The sequence below is a fragment of the Corvus brachyrhynchos genome, unplaced genomic scaffold (assembly GCF_000691975.1).
Source record: "Corvus brachyrhynchos isolate BGI_N302 unplaced genomic scaffold, ASM69197v1 scaffold142, whole genome shotgun sequence".
In the NCBI taxonomy this organism is placed as follows: Eukaryota; Metazoa; Chordata; class Aves; order Passeriformes; family Corvidae; genus Corvus; species Corvus brachyrhynchos.
This window is the reverse complement of record NW_008237226.1, coordinates 601,458-609,951: the sequence shown is the minus strand read 5'-3', so window position 1 is coordinate 609,951 and position 8,494 is coordinate 601,458. Positions and strand designations below refer to the sequence as shown.

The 8,494-nt window shown below is 37.6% G+C and overlaps 1 protein-coding gene across 2 annotated transcripts in view; it reads right to left on the bottom strand.

Annotated features, from left to right (window-relative positions):
• Positions 1-8,494, bottom strand: part of HACD1 (3-hydroxyacyl-CoA dehydratase 1) — a 23,894-nt gene that overhangs the window by 14,753 nt on the left and 647 nt on the right. The gene's annotated exons all lie outside the window — the stretch shown is intronic.

Sequence of the window (8,494 nt, the reverse complement as noted above, 5' to 3'; positions counted from 1 at the left end):
TGACCGTCAGGCAGCAGCAGTGGCCACAGCCCACATCAGAAAAAGTGACAAAAAATAGCGCGGTTCTTGGAAACACAGAAATGTGTGTCTGAGATTGAACACCTGGGAGTCTGGCCAGAGCCCGACTGGTGGGAATATGCCCAGGCCCCCACCTCGAAGGCCAAGCAGCCACCTGCCAGGGTGACTTCGAGAGTCTGGTAGGTCTCCATAAATACCACCCTAAATACCCGAGGAGGACTAAGGCCCACACCTGAGAAGGGGAAATTTCTTCCAAGGGCCTGAAGAGCACTCAGCTGTTAGACTGAAGGATGACATTCGAATATTCATGTTACCTTGTAAAAGTTCACTCTCTGTGCAAGTGCACAGGGAAGCTAAGCCAGCACAGGTAGCATTGCTGGGACTGGCTCTGGAATGGGGACAGCCTTAGCCTGAACAAGGTTGATGTGACATGACTCTTCAAGAGTGTGGGCTGCACCCACTATCCTGACACCTGGCTCATCTCTGCTAGCCTGGGGATGCCACTTGCTACTTGGGGCAGGCTCCTCATTTCCACAGCTAAGGATGGTGACCATGGCCACTCAGCCCAAATACTTCTGACACGGACACAGACAGAAGAATTCCAAAACTGGGCCAGGGTATCTTAAATGATACTTGTTCAGTAGAATTTCAAGAGTCCAAGTCTATCTACTTTAGGGTGGAGTAGGTATCTCAATGTTGAAGACACCTGGATGCCTCAGGTCGAGGGCCTTCATGTAAAAGATAAGCAGATGTGCCATAAAAAACCTAAGTCTCCCCCTCGTCACCAAAACACACAAGCAGATGTTCACCTTTCAGCCTCAAAATACACACCCACTGGCAACAGCAAATGTATAATGTGTGCAAAATGAGTAGCTGGCAAAAGAGCATGTTGCATATGCTAGTAAGATTACAGTAGGTACCAATATTATACATACACAGATACTTCTTTTGTTCAAGTCATAAATATAATCCAGTTTGAGAATCCTGTGGTTAAAAAATCAAGACAAAGAATTTACACACAGGATTGAACAACCCAACTCAGAAGTTTTTGCCAGTATGGGTTAATCTGAGCCTACATGTCACCTCAATGTAACAGCTATAAGTTGGTTTAAACTGTAGCTTTCCAAAATACTTTCAATATTTATTGTTTTAATTCTGGATATTCCTGCTATCTTACTTACATGTTTTCTCCACTTGAATTCCTCTTCTCTCTTCAAACTTTCTAACTTTTTTGCTTTGACAATGTAGTGTTGAAAGGGGCATCAAAAATTAACCACATACTATGAGTAAAGTGGGTTTTTTTTCTCATTCGATTTTGTCAATTTATGACTTCATTAACTGATGAAGACTTTCTTATTCTAAATTATGATCTATGGAGAAAGGCATGACTTGATCCCAATTTTTAGTATCAGTTTTTATTTTTTACTGCTTTTAGCTGTCCTTTGCCATTTTTCTTTTGAGATTTTTCCACGGCAGATTTGAGGCAACAAATCCTGTTTTCTTTCTGAAGTAAAAATTTTCCGTTTTTAAATCCCTTCTTGGATGTTTTCCCTGCTTTTGCTCAGAATCTTTTCAAATTTGATAAGCAATGTTTGTCTAATTCTCATTAGAATTCTGTATTACTTTCCTTCCCCTATTTATTTGCTCAAATTTATTGATTTTGGATACACACATTATCTGTAATGATGACCGGGCTTGTCTTTGGTTAATTTAGTCAATTCAGAACTTACTGGTGAGGAGAAGCATCTCAATGTGTTTGCTCTAATATTGTGGTTACTATTTATTGAGCTTACAGCTTCTCTTGCTATCACACTACTCATTCACCCAATTGATGTAAAATTTCTGAATATCCCCATAATCTTTTTTTTGGATTTAAATAAACTAAACATTTTGTTCCATTTGCAAGTTTTGTCATCCCCATTTGTCTATGTTTCCCAACCATTTATTAATGTATTAAGCACAAAACTTTTTACAGAACTTTCATAAACATCCCAATGCTCTAATTTTGCTGTAATAAACTTGCTCTTTGTTTCCACTTCCCATGTTCTAATCCATGGAGGTATTTTTTTCCTTAATCTGTAGCTACTTCATATCCTTGGTGATTCCTGTGTGACATATTTTTGGCAGCATTTTCAAAACATATTGGTTGTGTTAAGGCTATTTTTTTACAAATTTCTTTTTATTATTACATGTTCCAGGACTTGCAACAATTAGTTGAAACATAATTTCTTTTTCATAAGTTTCCTATTGTTACTCTTTAAATAACGATTTCTGTCAATTACCATGTATATATTTGTGGTTACTAGTCTGTATTTTCTGAATCCTTTATTTAAATTTGATAAAGTGTCAGCTATTTTCAAAGCATTAAGTACAGGATCTGTACTTAATTTGAAATAATGTTCTTATATAGTAGTGAAATTATTTCATCTAATATTTCAGCTTTGGCTAGAACTTTTTAATCCCCAAAAAATCTCAAAATGATTAATAAAACAGATTTTCTTTACATACAGAAATTAAATCAATGGAAGTGAATAGGCTTATACATTAATCACATTAGCTAAATCAGGTTTTAAAATCTGTTATGAGTGGCTTATCAATTGAGGTGAACTTCGCGGTTATTCAAACACAAATCAACCTTCCCAATAAATTTCAAGACAGTCAAATCAAGGTCTTTTGTGTTGTAGATGAGAGCATCATTGTGTTTCATATTCATTCTCAACCTTCCCTGGCAGTTTACCTTTATTCACTCTAGCTCCAAATCATCAACACTGCTCTACTCTTACCACAAAAATGAGTGGTTTTCCTTGTCTTCATGATTGATATTATAAACATATATTTTAGTTCTAGATTCGTATTGCACACATATATATTCAAAACTTTATAAAGCTGAATGGTTTTTACTCCCAATCTATTTCCAGAAATACGAAGTGAAGCTTTCATGGGATTATTTTCTAATGAAATGTTCTACAGTGTTTTGGGTTTTTTGTTACAAAATTTATCTATTTAATATGGAAACATTTCTATGAAATGAAAAATTGTAGTGCTTTGAAAATAATACAATGACTTATCAGCTCCACTATCATAGGGGAAGGTCATCTACTATTGAATGCTGCAAGAACTACTTGGTATGAACCTGGCAGAATCATCTTTATACTTCAGACTAGTTAAATGTTAGATATTAACTTAAAATCCTGGCAAGGGGAATTTGTTGCAAAATTTAACAGCTTAAATTCTGCTTGTCCTTCTGCCCTGTCTTCAGCTAATGTTCCCACCACACTGCGAGAACAATGTGTTTAGATAACAGATTTTATATATAGTACTTGCACACTATTCTAGGTTTATGCTATGTAGGAACCAGTAAGGTATTCAAGGATAAATGCAAGTAAACAGAATTATGTCTAAATTGAACGACACTGTGTATGTCTCTTTGTGCATTCATCCAGGTCTATCTATTATTTAATTTACTATGCTAGGAATTTGATAGAAGATGCTTTCAAAAGATGTGGTGTAGAATGGATTGCATAAATCTTGTGGGAAGAACTAGAAGATCTGCTCACATTTGGCACTTCTGAAGCAGTTGGAGTTTTGCACTGCTACTGCAAAATAAATTATTCATATTAAGCCTCTGACTGTACAGCTCAGTAGTCAGCAAAGGAAAAGAAATGTCGTGAACACAGACTGACGTAGAATTTTATATTTCTGTTATAAAAATACAAAAATTCTGGTGTGAACATTTAGAATTTTTTGTATGATAACTATTGATTCTACATATCTGAAACCCACTGGTTTATTAAATGTTCTGAAAAGCACCAGTCTGGGATGCCCTTGTGTACTGTTCTATTTAATCCTCTCCAGGAACAAAACCATGATGCAAGCTACAACGCTGAAGAACAAACACATGTTAAAGTGAGATGCCTATGCTCATTTGAGTTTGGTTTATCTGAGTTTTTGGTTTACCCAAACTCAGTGTACTTTTTGCTGTAGTAGACTTTGAATTCTGTACAACAATTATTTTCTTTATGGGATATTTTAGATATGATGTGATCTGCACAGTTGGCATCTTTGCACACTGCAGACTGGCTGTATCAAGAAGCTAACTCCACTCTAATATTCTAATTGTGTGTATACATATGTATATATATAAAATGTTTAAAACTGAAATTAGTACTATTAACTTCAATGGTACTGTTCATGTGAGTAAAATAAAATACACTTTGGAAATTAACTGCTAGCATAAATATATTCTTAAATTCCCTTTTCTATATTATGCAATAAAACTAATATTCTTCTTATAAAGAAGCTTTGCTACCTTGCCCAACAGATACAGGCAAATTTTTCACAGGGTTTCACAAAACACAATAATAATAAATAATACTAAAACTTCCTTCTGATTTTCTGTGTATTTCAGTGGTAGCTTGCTTGGGTGAGAACTACAGTCTCTATAGAGGAGCCCGCTGCCATCATTAGTTTCAGAGCACACAGAATCTAAGCTTGTTTGTTAGTTTTATTTCAAGAGCTTGAGTTAAAAAGGGCTCTTTATCAAGTGAGTAGTGCTCCAATCTGATGCCCATTATGGTCAGTAGAAGTATTTCTATTTCCTTCTTCAAAGAGTGGTGGAGAACAGAAAGATTAATTTTAACTTTATCATTGGTTGAAAACTGGTCTGAGTTATCAGCATGAAGAGGTGACCATATTGGGTGTAGTCAGTTTGGCCACACTGAGAACAGGTGTTTGTGCCAAAAAAAGCACTAGGACAAGTGGTTCCCTACAGAAGTGTCGGGAAGCTGGCGCAGAGTGATGCTCTGGCCAGCATCCCCAGGGAAGCCCAGGCACCCGGAGATCCCAGAAGCCAGCACCTTAGAGGTTACCTGCTTTCTACAGGTGTATCACAATACATTACCACAAGATTATGAAGGCAAATAGCATAAACACATTTTTGTGTTTCACTTCAATGAACTTGTTATCCAAAATCATTTAACAAAACTGCAGTGTTAACATATGAAATCTTCATTTGAGTTGGTTTGCAATTACTACTTTGAATTCAGAGGGACTGAGGAGTATAACCCTTTTTTCTGGCATCTATGTGCAAATATCAACTAGGAAGTTGCACATCACAATTTTTAACATGGTCAGGGAAAAATAAATTATTTTATAAAATTTATTACTAGAATCTTTGCCTAGTTCTAAGATTACATGGATTGGAAGGAACTCCAGTTATATGCTTCATATAATCCTACTTGCATACTTCATAAATATTAAGGTAAAAAGGGACAAAGAAATAATTTTAGCCTGATTTCCCATATAACAGCAGACACCAGACTTATTGTATTGATACATTTCATATATCTTCTCTATACATAACGAAATAGATAAGAACACTGTAAGCCATGCTACTTGGACACTTGCAAAATATTAGGAGATACACAATAAGATTATAGATGGGAAGTAAATCACTGTGGTCCAGCAGTTAAAACATCTACATGTACCCTGTAACTGGGAAAAATTTTGTCTTAGTCAAATCATCATATGGTTATGCATTACAGCGTCTTGTATGCCATCCAAAACATTTTGTAGTTGCCCTGTCAGAGAGAAAAGCTGTGATTAAATGGATGGCTGGCACTTGCTCTATTCTGAACCTTTCTCTTTTCCTTTGATTATCATTTCTTCACAGCTTCCAGTTCCAAAAGCAATGTACACAGAGGACTATAATGAAAATGTAGTCAGAATAAAGGTCAGTGGAACTGATTTGTGAGACAAACATTGTTCTTCATATCTGTCTCCTTGCTAGAAGTGTACTGGCCTGACTTTTTCCTGGCATCATACACCTTATTTTACAATGCAGCAGTTATAAAACTAATATATACTAAAATAAATAGGCGTGACAAGTAAAATGGAACTGCAGTGGACCTCCATGGCCAAAATGGTTTTGCCTTCCTCTTAGAGAATGCTTGTTTAATGCAGATGGGTGTCAACTGAGTGATTGTAAAGAACATTAGAACTTCCCTAGCAGATGGTCATTTACAAGTTACTGTTCCTAAGTATCCTTTCCTACTGAAGAGTATAGGGAAACGAGTCATTGTATATCATCAGAATCCAGAACTAACCTTCATATGGATTAATTCTTGTCATAATTAAAAAAATAAGTCATAAATTATATAAACAAACAACATAAAACATCTACCAAATCAAATTTAGAAGAATGTCACATCTTTAAAATCCAGGAGGTGCGTTACGCTGGAAATTAACCAAATACATGAGACCCCACCTGCAGTACTGCATTCAGCTCTGGGGAATCCAACATAAGAAGGACATGGACCTGCTGTAGTAAGTGCAGAGGAGGCCATGAATATGATCAGAGGGCTGGAGCAGCTCTGCTGTGGAGACAGGCTGAGAGAGTCAGGGCTGTGCAGCCTGGAGAAGGCTCTGGGAGACCTCACTGCAGCCTTCTGGTATCTGAAGGGTGCCTACAAGAAAGCTGGAGAGGGACTTTTAAACAAGGACATTGTAGAGACACAGTGATAAGACAAGGGGTAATAGCTTTAAACTGACACAGGGTAGATTTAAATGAGATATTAGGAAGAAATTCCACACTGTGACGGTGGTGAGGCTCTGGAACATGTTGCCCAGAGAAGTTGTGGATGCCCCAAACCTGGCAGCGTTCAAGGCCAGATTGAAGAGGGGACCGAGCAACCAGGTATAGTGGAAAGTATCCCTTGCCATGGCAAGGGGATTGGAACTAGATTACCCCTAAGGTCCATTCCAGCCCAAGCCATTCTGTGATCTTTTAGCTGTATCTGAACAGTACTATACAAAAAGAGAAGTGTGCAAAGAAAAAAGAAATGTCTGCATCAGTCATCTGAGACTGCTTACTTCAAACAAAAGTAGCATATATTTCAAAAAAACACCCTACTTAAAACTTGATATAAGGCTGTCTAGAGACAAGCCCTAAGTCAGAGAACTGTTGGACAGATAGGCTCATCTGTGAAATCAACACAGTCACTGTTGCAGAGGCCGTCTTCAGAATGAGGTCCAAAATAGTACAGATGAATAATCCCCTGGACATGCCTGTTTTTCCTGACCCAGACCGATGAAGTACTGTCCCCAGCTGTGCCTTCCCACCTCTTCACATGCCTGATCTAATTCCAAGGTGAGTCAGAGGGATGACATGATCCAACAGGAAACTTCTCTGCAGTGAAGTAGTTTTTCAGCTGGATCAGCTGATTGTGCAGCCACAAATGAAATGGATCAAATTCCAAATCTAATACAAGAAATGTGGTGGCACCACACAGTTGTGGGCACAGGGAGTGCAGTGTTGCTACATTCTCTTTCAGCTGTAGATAACCCAAAATTAGATGCAATTTGAGACTGTATTTGAACTAGACTCCTTACTTTTAGATAGCTAACTTAGGCAGCAGTAGGAAATAATACAAACATTTTGAACTACATCCAGTAAAGATGTAGTTCCCACCTGTTTATTAATAGCATATAGATTAACACAACTGTTTTTAATAGCATATTCCTTATACTACTCGTACATAAGGTGGAAGAGCTAGTTTCCATGGCCATTTGTGTCTGAGAGGGCAAACCCCACACTTCATGGGAGAGTACTCTAACTACCACCCATTGCTGTGTCATGGAAACATGCTAGAGCCATGAGACAGGGAAAAGAGGGAGGAGATACAGTACAATATGGAGTTTTGGAAGGTCTTCACGCTGTGCCCAACAATAAAAAACAATCATTACAGAATCAAAATATGAGCAATGATTACAGAGCCTTAAGATGCTTCCTGAGTATAAACTACCTTTTTCAAAATGTTGGATAGGGTATTTGGAAATAAAGTTGGGCTGCAATGCTTTCAGGCTGAAGGTAGTCTAAAACCCCAGTTACTCATATGTGTTGTGTTAGCTCTTCCTGCAGGGCTACTGAATAAAACTCTGCTTGTTTTGAAAGGTTTCCTACAATTCATTTTGAACCCATCAGAAAGAAGGGATGAGAAAGGAGGGGATAAAACAGGCTCAGAGAACATCTACCATATGTCTTTTGTGAACATAATGGAGGATGATGAATGGGGAGGAGGTAAAGCATCCTCTGAGAATATCTAGCAGATGTCATTGAATTGAGGTAGAATCCAAAGAAAACATGCAATTCCTCACAAGTAGTCAGTTCTAAGCATTAGATCAATGCTGACCTGCATTAGCTGCTGAACACAGTTGTTATGGATAGGTAAAGAAGCAGAACTAGAGGTCTGGGGAAAAAACCTTAGTAAAATAACAAAGTGCCTAGTGACTGTAAATTCCTGTGGAAAGAGGCTTGGTGTGCAGTTTTCATTTGATGTGTCAGAAGTCTGCCTAATGCATGCAATCACATTCATTATTGAGCATAATTAGTGCTATTGATTGCAACTAGTGTTTCTGCCCTGCAAACAGTCATAGTACCCTTTTCATTTCTTGTTTGCACGCCTGTGATGTGCCCTTA